The sequence below is a fragment of the Lolium rigidum genome, chromosome 3, assembly GCF_022539505.1.
Source record: "Lolium rigidum isolate FL_2022 chromosome 3, APGP_CSIRO_Lrig_0.1, whole genome shotgun sequence".
Classification (NCBI taxonomy): Eukaryota; Viridiplantae; Streptophyta; class Magnoliopsida; order Poales; family Poaceae; genus Lolium; species Lolium rigidum.
The window spans coordinates 397,171,885-397,186,484 of NC_061510.1; positions in this window are offsets into that span (position 1 = coordinate 397,171,885).

The window sequence follows — 14,600 nt, forward strand, 5'->3', positions numbered from 1 at the left end:
AGGAAACATCAGAGGCTTTCGATGATTTGGAAAATCCATACATCGATCCCGCTGATCTCACGCGAGGTTTGGGCACCAAATATGTCGGGCCTACACCAAGAAAGAGGCTACTGCTTCCGCAAGAAGCCTGGGACAGAGCAACAAGAGCCATGAATGGCACGGATCCGATGACCACCACTGCAAATTTAGAGGAGATGCAGGTGATACGTCTCCGACGTATCGATAATTTCTTGTGTTCCATGCCACATTATTGATAATATCTACATGTTTTATGCACACTTTATGTCATATTCGTGCATTTTCTGGAACTAACCTATTAACAAGATGCCGAAGAGCCAGTTGCTGTTTTCTGCTGTTTTTGGTTTCAGAAATCCTAGTAACGAAATATTCTCGGAATTGGACGAAATCAACGCCCAGGGTCCTATTTTGCCACGAAGCTTCCAGAAGATCGAAGAGGAGACGAAGTGGGGCCACGAGGCGGCCAGACTACAGGGCGGCGCGGCCTAGGTCTTGGCCGCGCGGCCCTGTCATCTGGGCCCCTCGTGCCGCCCCTTGACCTGCCCTTCCGCCTACAAATAGTCTTCGTCGCGAAACCCACAGTACCGAGAGCCACGATACGGAAAACCTTCCAGAGACGCCGCCGCCGCCAATCCCATCTCGGGGGATTCTGGAGATCTCCTCCGGCACCCTGCCGGAGAGGGGATTCATCTCCCGGAGGACTCTTCACCGCCATGGTCGCCTCCGGAGTGATGAGTGAGTAGTTCACCCCTGGACTATGGGTCCATAGCAGTAGCTAGATGGTTGTCTTCTCCCCATTGTGCTTAATTGTCGGGTCTTGTGAGCTGCCGAACATGATCAAGATCATCTATCTCGTAATTCTATATGTTGCGTTTGTTGGGATCCGATGAGTAGAGAATACTTGTTATGTTGATTATCAAAGTTATGTCTATGTGTTGTTTATGATCTTGCATGCTCTCCGTTATTAGTAGATGCTCGGGCCAAGTTGATGCTAGTAACTCCAAGAGGGAGTATTTATGCTCGATAGTGGGTTCATGTCTCCGTGAATCGGGGGAGTGAGAGAAACCTCTAAGATTATGGATGTGCTGTTGCCACTAGGGATAAAACATTGGTGCTATGTTCGAGGATGTCGTCACTGATTACATTACGCGCAATACTTAATGCAATTGTCTGTTGTTAGCAACTTAATACTGTCGGGGGTTCGGATGATAACCTGAAGATGGACTTTTTAGGCATAGATGCATGCTGGATAGCGGTCTATGTACTTTGTCGTAATGCCCAATTAAATCTCACAGTACTCATCATAATATGTATGTGCATGGTCATGCCCTCTCTATTTATCAATTGCCCAAGCTGTAATTTGTTCACCCAACATGCTTGTTTATCTTATGGGAGAGACACCTCTAGTGAACTGTGGACCCCGGTCCTATTCTTTACATCGCATACAATCTACCGCAATACTTGTTTTACTATTTTCTCGCAAACAATCATCTTCCACACAATACGGTTAATCCTTTGTTACAACAAGCCGGTGAGATTGACAACCTCACTTTGTTTCGTTGGGGCAAAGTACTTTGGTTGTGTTGTGCGGGTTCCACGTTGGCGCCGGAATCTCCGGTGTTGCGCCGCACTACATCCCGCCGCCATCAACCTTCAACGTGCTTCTTGACTCCTACTGGTTCGATTAAACCTTGGTTTCTTTGTCGAGGGAAACTTGCCGCCGTGCGCATCACACCTTCCTCTTGGGGTTCCCAACGGACGTGTCAACTACACGCATCAAGCAAATTTCTGGCGCCGTTGCCGGGGAGATCAAGACACGCTGCAAGGGGAGTCTCCACTTCCCAATCTCTTTACTTTGTTTTTGTCTTGCTTTATTTTATTTACTACTTTGTTTGCTGCATTATATCAAAACACAAAAAAATTAGTTGCTAGTTTTACTTTATTTACTCGTCTTGCACTCTATATCAAAAACACAAAAAAATTAGTTACTTGCATTTACTTTACTTGATTCATCATGTTTCCTTTTAATTTTACCACGAAAGACATACCGGTAGGACGTGGGTCTATAATTGGGAGAAATAATATAGAAGAATTTTTCAATCATGTCGAGTACCGTTGAAGATTTTGAAGATAGACACTTGGTAGAACTTGCTCCTACTTATGAAATTGCTGCTGCTCGCTTTAGTTCGCATGTTGGAAACTAAATTTGTTAATCTCAATCCTATAATCCAACACATGTTTCTCACACTTGGTGATATGGAAGAAGGGGAAAAGAAATATTTTGTTTTAGAAACCCTTCTTAGAGAATTTGGTGGTATAGCAAGAGAGGCTAGAAAGATCTTTGCTAAATATAATATGCTTGGTTCTTATACCAATTTTGTTAGTCTCCTTGAAAATATGGATATGGATAGAATAAAGTACACTAATAATATTAATGATGGTGGGGAGATCAAAGCACCAATACCATGTAAGCTCCTAGCGATGAATGATGCACTAGAAAATAACTATGCTTGGCTTGTTCCTGAAAATTTGTTTGATGAGAGTAGCAAGCCTAAGACTAATGAAAAGGGAGACGCTAAAACTTATGTATCCAATATACTATGCTTGGCTGAGAAAACTCCAAACCCCGCTGTAGATGCACCACCCTTTGATAATACTTTTTTTTTTTTTTTTTGAGAAATCCTTTGATAATACTTGATACACACTTTCTGCGCCTAGCTGAAAGGCGTTAAAGAAAATCGCTTATGGGAGACAACCCATGTTTTTACTACAGTATTTTTGTTTTATATTTGAGTCTTGGAAGTTGTTTACTACTGTAGCAACCTCTTCTTATCTTAGTTTTGTGTTTTGTTGTGCCAAGTAAAGTCGTTGATAGAAAAGTTCATACTAGATTTGGATTACTGCGTAGAAACAGATTTCTTTGCTGTCACGAATCTGGGAAAAATTCTCTGTAGGTAACTCAGAAAATTATGCCAATTTACGTGAATGATCCTCAGATATGTACGCAACTTTCATTCAATTTGAGAATTTTCATTTGAGCAAGTCTGGTGCCTCGATAAAATTCGTCAATACGAACTGTTCTGTTTTTGACAGATTCTGCCTTTTATTTTGCATTGCCTCTTTTGCTATGTTGGATGAATTTCTTTGATCCATTAATGTCCAGTAGCTTTATGCAATGTCCAGAAGTGTTAAGAATGATTGTGTCACCTCTGAACATGTTAATTTTTATTGTCCACTAACCCTCTAATGAGTTGTTTCGAGTTTGGTGTGGAGGAAATTTTCAAGGATCAAGAGAGGAGTATGATGCAATATGATCAAGGAGAGTGAAAGCTCTAAGCTTGGGGATGCCCCGGTGGTTCACCCCTGCATATTGTAAGAAGACTCAAGCGTCTAAGCTTGGGGATGCCCAAGGCATCCCCTTCTTCATCGACAACATTACCAGGTTCCTCCCCTAAAACTATATTTTTATTCCATCACATCTTATGTGCTTTGCTTGGAGCGTCGGTTTGTTTTTGTTTTTTTGTTTTGTTTGAATAAAATGGATCCTAGCATTCACTGTATGGGAGAGAGACACGCTCCGCTGTTGCATATGGACAAGTATGTCCTTAGGCTTTACTCATAATATTCATGGCGAAGTTTCTTCTTCGTTAAATTGTTATATGGTTGGAATTGGAAAATGCTACATGTAGTAATTCTAAAATGTCTTGAATAATTTGATACTTGGAAATTGTTGTGCTCATGTTTAAGCTCTTGCATCATATACTTTGCACCCATTAATGAAGAAATACATAGAGCATGCTAAAATTTGGTTTGCATATTTGGTCTCTCTAAAGTCTGGATAATTTCTAGTATTGAGTTTTGAACAACAAGGAAGACGGTGTAGATTCTTATAATGTTTACAATATGTATTTTATGTGAGTTTTGCTGCACCGTTCATCCTTGTGTTTGTTTCAAATAACCTTGCTAGCCTAAACCTTGTATCGAGAGGGAATACTTCTCATGCATCCAAAATCCTTGAGCCAACCACTATGCCATTTGTGTCCACCATACCTACCTACTACATGGTATTTCTCCGCCATTCCAAAGTAAATTGCTTGAGTGCTACCTTTAAAATTCCATCATTCACCTTTGCAATATATAGCTCATGGGACAAATAGCTTAAAAACTATTGTGGTATTGAATATGTACTTATGCACTTTATCTCTTATTAAGTTGCTTGTTGTGCGATAACCATGTTTCTGGGAACGCCATCAACTATTCTTTGTTGAATATCATGTGAGTTGCTATGCATGTCCGTCTTGTCTGAAGTAAGAGAGATCTACCACCTTAATGGTTGGAGCATACATATTGTTAGAGAAGAACATTGGGCCGCTAACTGAAGCCATGATTCATGGTGGAAGTTTCAGTTTTGGACATATATCCTCAATCTCATATGAGAATAATAATTGTTGCCACATGCTTATGCATTAAAGAGGAGTCCATTATCTGTTGTCCATGTTGTCCCGGTATGGATGTCTAAGTTGAGAATAATCAAAAGCGAGAAATCCAAAATGCGAGCTTTCTCCTTAGACCTTTGTACAGGCGGCATGGAGGTACCCCATTGTGACACTTGGTTAAAACATGTGTATTGCGATGATCCGGTAGTCCAAGCTAATTAGGACAGGGTGCGGGCACTATTAGTATACTATGCATGAGGCTTGCAACTTGTAAGATATAATTTACATAACTCATATGCTTTATTACTACCGTTGACAAAATTGTTTCATGTTTTCAAAATAAAAGCTCTAGCACAAAAATAGCAATCGATGCTTTCCTATTTGAAGGACCATTCTTTTTACTTTTATGTTGAGTCAGTTCACCTATTTCTCTCCACCCCAAGAAGCAAACACTTGTGTGAACTGTGCATTGATTCCTACATACTTGCATATTGCACTTATTATATTACTCTATGTTGACAATTATCCATGAGATATACATGTTATAAGTTGAAAGCAACCGCTGAAACTTAATCTTCCTTTGTGTTGCTTCAATACCTTTACTTTGATTTATTGCTTTATGAGTTAACTCTTATGCAAGACTTATTGATGCTTGTCTTGAAGTACTATTCATGAAAAGTCTTTGCTTTATGATTCACTTGTTTACTCATGTCATTGCTATTGTTTTGATCGCTGCATTCATTACATATGTTTACAAATAGTATGATCAAGGATATGATGGCATGTCACTCCAGAAATTATCTTTGTTATCGTTTTACCTGCTCGGGACGAGCAGAACTAAGCTTGGGGATGCTGATACGTCTCCGACGTATCGATAATTTCTTGTGTTCCATGCCACATTATTGATAATATCTACATGTTTTATGCACACTTTATGTCATATTCGTGCATTTTCTAGAACTAACCTATTAACAAGATGCCGAAGAGCCGCTTGTTGTTTTCTGCTGTTTTTGGTTTCGAAATCCTAGTAACGAAATATTCTCGGAATTGGACGAAATCAACGCCCAGGGTCCTATTTTGCCACGAAGCTTCCAGAAGACCGAAGAGGAGACGAAGTGGGGCCACGAGGCGGCCAGACTACAGGGCGGCGCGACCTAGGTCTTGGCCGCGCGGCCCTGTCATCTGGGCCCCTCGTGCCGCCCCTTGACCTGCCCTCCCGCCTACAAATAGCCTTCGTCGCGAAACCCCCAGTACCGAGAGCCACGATACGGAAAACCTTCCAGAGACGCCGCCGCCGCCAATCCCATCTCGGGGGATTCAGGAGATCTCCTCCGGCACCTCGCCGAGAGGGGATTCATCTCCCGGAGGACTCTTCACCGCCATGGTCGCCTCCGGAGTGATGAGTGAGTAGTTCACCCCTGGACTATGGGTCCATAGCAGTAGCTAGATGGTTGTCTTCTCCCCATTGTGCTTAATTGTCGGGTCTTGTGAGCTGCCGAACATGATCAAGATCATCTATCTGTAATTCTATATGTTGCGTTTGTTGGGATCCGATGAATAGAGAATACTTGTTATGTTGATTATCAAAGTTATGTCTATGTGTTGTTTATGATCTTGCATGCTCTCCGTTATTAGTAGATGCTCTGGCCAAGTTGATGCTAGTAACTCCAAGAGGGAGTATTTATGCTCGATAGTGGGTTCATGTCTCCGTGAATCTGGGGGAGTGAGAGAAACCTCTAAGATTATGGATGTGATGTTGCCACTAGGGATAAAACATTGGTGCTATGTTCGAGGATGTAGTCACTGATTACATTACGCGCAATACTTAATGCAATTGTCTGTTGTTAGCAACTTAATACCGGAGGGGGTTCGGATGATAACTCTGAAGGTGGACTTTTTAGGCATAGATGCATGCGCTGGATAGCGGTCTATGTACTTTGTCGTAATGCCCAATTAAATCTCACAGTACTCATCATAATATGTATGTGCATGGTCATGCCCTCTCTATTTGTCAATTGCCCAACTGTAATTTGTTCACCCAACATGTTGTTTATCTTATGGGAGAGACACCTCTAGTGAACTGTGGACCCCGGTCCTATTCTTTACATCGCATACAATCCATCGCAATACTTGTTTTATTGTTTTCCGCAAACAATCATCTTCCACACAATACGGTTAATCCTTTGTTACAGCAAGCCGGTGAGATTGACAACCTCACTTGTTTCGTTGGGGCAAAGTACTTTGGTTGTGTTGTGCGGGTTCCACGTTGGCGCCGAATCTCCGGTGTTGCGCCGCACTACATCCCGCCGCCATCAACCTTCAACGTGCTTCTTGACTCCTACTGGTTCGATTAAACCTTGGTTTCTTACTGAGGGAAACTTGCCGCTGTGCGCATCACACCTTCCTCTTGGGGTTCCCAACAGACGTGTCAAGTACACGCATCAGCAGGCGTATCAATATAGACTCGCTCGTGCCAGACGAGAAATAGAAAAAGAAAAGATAGTACTTGCTCAAAGGAAAGCTGCAGCTTCTGCATCAAGCAGGCGAATAGCTGACCTTAGTCGACAGTCAAGGACTTCGGATGATAACCAAAGAGCAGCGGGCGATAGAGGAAGATCCCGCCTGCAGCATATACCCGAGAATGAACGGGAGCACTTGATCCCTAATCTCGACATGTCCTTTATGTCGATAGACACAAGAGGGAACATTGTCCCCAAAACACCGGAAGCGGGGTATATGGCGGCGCAAGCTTTTATACTAGCATCAAAACCACCAGCTGGAGACCCGAGAGAAGCACTATATCAGATGGACATAACAGGAGTTGGAGTTATGGGAACAGCGTTCGCAGGACCTAGTACACCACAACCCGAAAGTGCTCCAAGGCGAAATAGTCCTCGACCCACCCCGGTGGCGCGAGATCCTCAACGAACAGACGTGGCGAGGAATACAGAATCTCAAGATAGAGTAGACAAAGAAAGAGAAAGTAGGTCCAGGCAATATTCGCCAGAAGCCGAGGAAGAGGATATGTGTGGACTCCACTGCTTCACTCGACGAGTTCGCAGAATACTGGTCCCTTCTGGCTTTAAATGTAGGGATTCGTTGCATAGAAAACAAAAATTTTCCTACCACGAGAACGCAATCCAAGCCAACATGCAATCTAGAAGATGGGAGCAACGAGGGGATAAACGAGACTCACCCTTGAAGATTTCCAAAGCCTACAAGATGAGGCTCTTGTTGCTGCGGTAGACGATCACTGATACGTCTCCGACGTATCGATAATTTCTTATGTTCCATGCCACATTATTGATGTTATCTACATGTTTTATGCACACTTTATGTCATATTCGTGCATTTTCTGGAACTAACCTATTAACAAGATGCCGAAGTGCCGCTTCTGTTTTCTGCTGTTTTTGGTTTCGTAAATCCTAGTAACGAAATATTCTCGGAATTGGACGAAATCAACGCCCGGGGTCCTATTTTGCCACGAAGCTTCCGAAGTCCGAAGAGGAGACGAAGTGGGGCCACGAGGTGGCCACACCCTAGGGCGGCGCGGCCCCCCCCTTGGCCGCGCGGCCCCGTGGTGTGGGGCCCTCGTGCCGCCTCCCCGACCTGCCCTTCCGCCTACTTAAAGCCTCCGTTGCGAAACCCCCAGCACCGAGAGCCACGATACGAAAACCTTCCGGAGACGCCGCCGCCGCCGATCCCATCTCGGGGGATCCAGAGATCGCCTCCGGCACCCTCGCCGGAGAGGGGAATCATCTCCCGGAGGACTCTACGCCGCCATGGTCGCCTCCGGAGTGATGTGTGAGTAGTCTACCCCTGGACTATGGGTCCATAGCAGTAGCTAGATGGTTGTCTTCTCCCCATTGTGCTTCATTGTCGGATCTTGTGAGCTGCCTAACATGATCAAGATCATCTATCCGTAATTCTATATGTTGCGTTTGTTGGGATCCGATGAATAGAGAATACTTGTTATGTTGATTATCAAAGTTATGTCTATGTGTTGTTTATGATTTTGCATGCTCTCCGTTACTAGTAGATGCTCTGGCCAAGTAGATGCTTGTAACTCCAAGAGGGAGTATTTATGCTCGATAGTGGGTTCATGCCTCCATTGATATCTGGGACAGTGACAGAAAGTTCTAAGGTTGTGGATGTGTTGTTGCCACTAGGGATAAAACATTAGTGCTATGTTCAAGGATGTAGTTACTAGTTACATTACGCGCAATACTTAATGCAATTGTCTGTTGTTAGCAACTTAATACCGGAGGGGTTCGGATGATAACCTCGAAGGTGGACTTTTTAGGCATAGATGCATGCTGGATGGCGGTCTATGTACTTTGTCGTAATGCCCAATTAAATCTCACTATACTCATCATAATATGTATGTGCATGGTCATGCCCTCTTTATTTGTCAATTGCCCAACCGTAATTTGTTCACCCAACATGCTCGTTTATCTTATGGGAGAGACACCTCTAGTGAACTGTGGACCCCGGTCCAATTCTCTATACTGAAATACAATCTACTCGCAATACTTGTTCTACTCGTTTTCCGCAAACAATCATCTTCCACACAATACGGTTAATCCTTTGTTACAGACAAGCCGGTGAGATTGACAACCTCACTCGTTTCGTTGGGGCAAAGTACTTTGGTTTTGTTGTGCAGGTTCCACGTTGGCGCCGAATCCCCGGTGTTGCGCCGCACTACATCCCGCCGCCATCAACCTTCAACGTGCTTCTTGACTCCTACCTGGTTCGATTAAACCTTGGTTTCTTATCGAGGAAACTTGCCGCTGTGCGCATCACACCTTCCTCTTGGGGTTCCCAACGGACGTGTCAACCACACGCATCAAGCAAATTTCTGGCGCCGTTGCCGGGGAGATCAAGACACGCTGCAAGGAGAGTCTCCACTTCTCAATCTCTTTACTTTGTTTTTGTCTTGCTTAGTTTTATTTACTACTTTGTTTGCTGCACTATATCAAAAACACAAAAAAATTAGTTACTTGCATTTACTTTATCTAGTTTGCTTTATTTACTGTCTTGCACTCTATACTAAAAATACAAAAAAATTAGTTACTTTTGTTACCATGTCTAGCTCTGAACCTGTTACTTCTTCGCCTGAAGAATTAGTCTTCACTTTTAAACAAGGGGATGAGGAGAGTTTTAAGGATGCTTGGTCTAGAATTTTTACTTCTTATCGTAAAACCGAACCTCAAATGACTCTAAGTTTGCTCCTTAGTAATTTTTATTTTGGTCTTATGATTCGCTATAGATATGCTTTGGATACTTTAGTGGGAGGAGATTTCCTTCATTGCAATGGGGATCAAGCTTTTAATGCCATTAAGAAGTTGGTTGCATCACATGATTCAGCTAATAACTTTGATTCAGCCCTCACTAGCATTTATAATAGATTAAACAATCTCGAGATAAGTACATCTCGCTTGGATGATAACTATTGCCATGTTCGTAATCGTCTTGAACAAGTTTTAGTGAACTCTAAACTTTCATTGTGGGATCCTATTGTTAAAATTGTTATCGGTGATCGAACTCTTCGCGCCAACTGTGATATTATGTCTGAATTTTGCCTTATACCTGAGAGCATTTATAAATCTTTGAAACTTTGGGGAGTCGATGAAGGAGGAGAAGAAATAACTCTCATTGATAACTCTGTTATAATTCCTAAGGGAATAGCTGCAGGTGTGCATACAACCATTCTTGGAAGAACAATATCCATTGATTATCTTGTTATTGAATGTGTAGGGACAGGAAAAATCACACTCGGAAGATCCCTGCTGAAACTATTGGGAGCAGTCATTGATGTGGGAGAAGGCACCCTGGAATTCACCTCTACACCGGGAGGAAATCATATATTTCCTAAATCAAAGGGAAAGAAAAACAATAAGAAAGGTAAGGGTAAAGCCCATGGTAAGGTTGACACACCATCTCTTGATAATACTTGATACACACTTTCTGCGCCTAGCTGAAAGGCGTTAAAGAAAAGCGCTTATGGGAGACAACCCATGTTTTTACCTACAGTACTTTGTTTTTATTTTGTGTCTTGGAAGTTGTTTACTACTGTAGCAACCTCTCCTTATCTTAGTTTAGTGTTTTATTGTGCCAAGTAAAGTCGTTGATAGAAAAGTTCATACTAGATTTGGATTACTGCGCAGAAACAGATTTCTTTGCTGTCACGAATCTGGGCTGTTTTCCCTGTAGGTAACTCAGAAAATTATGCCAATTTACGTGAGTAATACTCAGATATGTACGCAACTTTCATTCAATTTGAGCATTTTCATTTGAGCAAGTCTGGTGCCTCGATAAAATTCGTCAATACGAACTGTTCTGTTTTGACAGATTCTGCCTTTTATTTCGCATTGCCTCTTTTGCTATGTTGGATGAATTTCTTTGATCCATTAATGTCCAGTAGCTTTATGCAATGTCCAGAAGTGTTAAGAATGGTTATGTCACCTCTGAAAATGTTAATTTTTATTGTCGCTAACCCTCTAATGAGTTGTTCTAAGTTTGGTGTGGAGGAAGTTTTCAAGGATCAAGAGAGGAGTATGATGCAACATGATCAAGGAGAGTGAAAGCTCTAAGCTTGGGGATGCCCCGGTGGTTCACCCCTGCATATATCAAGAAGACTCAAGCGTCTAAGCTTGGGGATGCCCAAGGCATCCCCTTCTTCATCGACAACATTATCAGGTTCCTCCCCTGAAACTATATTTTTATTCCATCACATCTTATGTGCTTTTCTTGGAGCGTCGGTTTGTTTTTTTTTTTTGTTTTGTTTGAATAAAATGGATCCTAGCATTCACTTTATGGGAGAGAGACACGCTCCGCTGTAGCATATGGACAAGTATGTCCTTAGTTTCTACTCATAGTATTCATGGCGAAGTTTCTCCTTCGTTAAATTGTTATATGGTTGGAATTGGAAAATGATACATGTAGTAATTGCTATAATGTCTTGGGTAATGTGATACTTGGCAATTGTTGTGCTCATGTTTAAGCTCTTGCATCATATGCTTTGCACCCATTAATGAAGAAATACATAGAGCATGCTAAAATTTGGTTTGCATATTTTGTTTCTCTAAGGTCTAGATAATTTCTAGTATTGAGTTTGAACAACAAGGAAGACGGTGTAGAGTCTTATAATGTTTTCAATATGTCTTTTATGTGAGTTTTGCTGCACCGGTTCATCCTTGTGTTTGTTTCAAATAAGCCTTGCTAGCCTAAACCTTGTATCGAGAGGGAATACTTCTCATGCATCCAAAATACTTGAGCCAACCACTATGCCATTTGTGTCCACCATACCTACCTACTACATGGTATTTTCCGCCATTCCAAAGTAAATTGCTTGAGTGCTACCTTTAAAATTCCATCATTCACCTTTGCAATATATATCTCATGGGACAAATAGCTTAAAAACTATTGTGGTATTGAATATGTAATTATGCACTTTATCTCTTATTAAGTTGCTTGTTGTGCGATAACCATGTTTACTCGGGGACGCCATCAACTACTCTTTGTTGAATTTCATGTGAGTTGCTATGCATGTTCGTCTTGTCTGAAGTAAGAGCGATCTACCACCTTATGGTTAAGCATGCATATTGTTAGAGAAGAACATTGGGCCGCTAACTAAAGCCATGATCCATGGTGGAAGTTTCAGTTTTGGACATATATCCTCAATCTCATATGAGAAGAATTATTAATTGTTGTTACATGCTTATGCATAAAAGAGGAGTCCATTATCTGTTGTCTATGTTGTCCCGGTATGGATGTCTAAGTTGAGAATAATCAATAGCGAGAAATCCAATGCGAGCTTTCTCCTTAGACCTTTGTACAGGCGGCATAGAGGTACCCCTTTGTGACACTTGGTTAAAACATGTGCATTGTGATGATCCGGTAGTCCAAGCTAATTAGGACAAGGTGCGGGCACTATTAGTATACTATGCATGAGGCTTGCAACTTGTAAGATATAATTTACATGATACATATGCTTTATTACTACCGTTGACAAAATTGTTTCATGTTTTCAAAATCAAAGCTCTAGCACAAATATAGCAATCGATGCTTTTCCTCTATGAAGGACCATTCTTTTACTTTCAATGTTGAGTCAGTTCACCTATTTCTCTCCACCTCAAGAAGCAAACACTTGTGTGAACTGTGCATTGATTCCTACATACTTGCATATTGCACTTATTATATTACTCTATGTTGACAATATCCATGAGATATACATGTTACAAGTTGAAAGCAACCGCTGAAACTTAATCTTCCTTTGTGTTGCTTCAATGCTTTTACTTTGAATTATTGCTTTATGAGTTAACTCTTATGCAAGACTTATTGATGCTTGTCTTGAAGTGCTATTCATGAAAAGTCTTTGCTTTATGATTCACTTGTTTACTCATGTCATATACATTGTTTTGATCGCTGCATTCACTACATATGCTTTACAAATAGTATGATCAAGGTTATGATGGCATGTCACTCCGGAAATTATCCGTGTTATCGTTTTACCTGCTCGGGACGAGCAGTAACTAAGCTTGGGGATGCTGATACGTCTCCGACGTATCGATAATTTCTTATGTTCCATGCCACATTATTGATGTTATCTACATGTTTTATGCACACTTTATGTCATATTCGTGCATTTTCTGGAACTAACCTATTAACAAGGTGCCGAAGTGCCAGTTGCTGTTTCCTACTGTTTTTGGTTTCAAAAATCCTAGTAACGAAATATTCTCGGAATTGGACGAAATCAACGCCCAGGGTCCTATTTTGCCACGAAGCTTCCAGAAGTCCGAAGAGGAGACGAAGCGGGGCCACGAGGTGGCCACACCCTAGGGCGGCGCGCCCCCCCCCCTTGGCCGCGCGGCCCTATGGTGTGGGGCCCTCGTGCCGCCTCCTGACCTGCCCTTCCGCCTACTTAAAGCCACCGTTGCGAAACCCCCAGTACCGAGAGCCACGATACGGAAAACCTTCCAGAGACGCCGCCGCCGCCGATCCCATCTCGGGGGATCCAGGAGATCGCCTCCGGCACCCCGCCGGAGAGGGGAATCATCTCCCGGAGGACTCTACGCCGCCATGGTCGCCTCCGGAGTGATGTGTGAGTAGTCTACCCCCGGACTATGGGTCCATAGCAGTAGCTAGATGGTTGTCTTCTCCCCATTGTGCTTCATTGTCGGATCTTGTGAGCTGCCTAACATGATCAAGATCATCTATCTGTAATTCTATATGTTGCGTTTGTTGTGATCCGATGAATAGAGAATACTTGTTATGTTGATTATCAAAGTTATGTCTATGTGTTGTTTATGATCTTGCATGCTCTCCGTTACTAGTAGATGCTCTCGGCCAAGTAGATGCTTGTAACTCCAAGAGGGAGTATTTATGCTCGATAGTGGGTTCATGCCTCCATTGATATCCGGGACGAGTGACGGAAAGTTCTAAGGTTGTGGATGTGTCTGTTGCCACTAGGGATAAAACATTAGTGCTATGTTCAAGGATGTAGTTACTAGTTACATTACGCGCAATACTTAATGCAATTGTCTCGTTGTTAGCAACTTAATACCGGAGGGGGTTCGGATGATAACTCTGAAGGTGGACTTTTTAGGCATAGATGCATGCCGGATGGCGGTCTATGTACTTTGTCGTAATGCCCAATTAAATCTCACTATACTCATCATAATATGTATGTGCATGGTCATGCCCTCTTTATTTGTCAATTGCCCAACCGTAATTTGTTCACCCAACATGCTGTTTATCTTATGGGAGAGACACCTCTAGTGAACTGTGGACCCCGGTCCAATTCTCTATACTGAAATACAATCTACTGCAATACTTGTTCTACTGTTTTCTGCAAACAATCATCTTCCACACAATACGGTTAATCCTTTGTTACAGCAAGCCGTGAGATTGACAACCTCACTGTTTCGTTGGGGCAAAGTACTTTGGTTGTTGTGCAGGTTCCACGTTGGCGCCGGAATCCCTGGTGTTGCGCCGCACTACATCCCGCCGCCATCAACCTTCAACGTGCTTCTTGACTCCTACTGGTTCGATTAAACCTTGGTTTCTTTACTGAGGGAAACTTGCCGCTGTGCGCATCACACCTTCCTCTTGGGGTTCCCAATGGACGTGTCAACCACACGCATC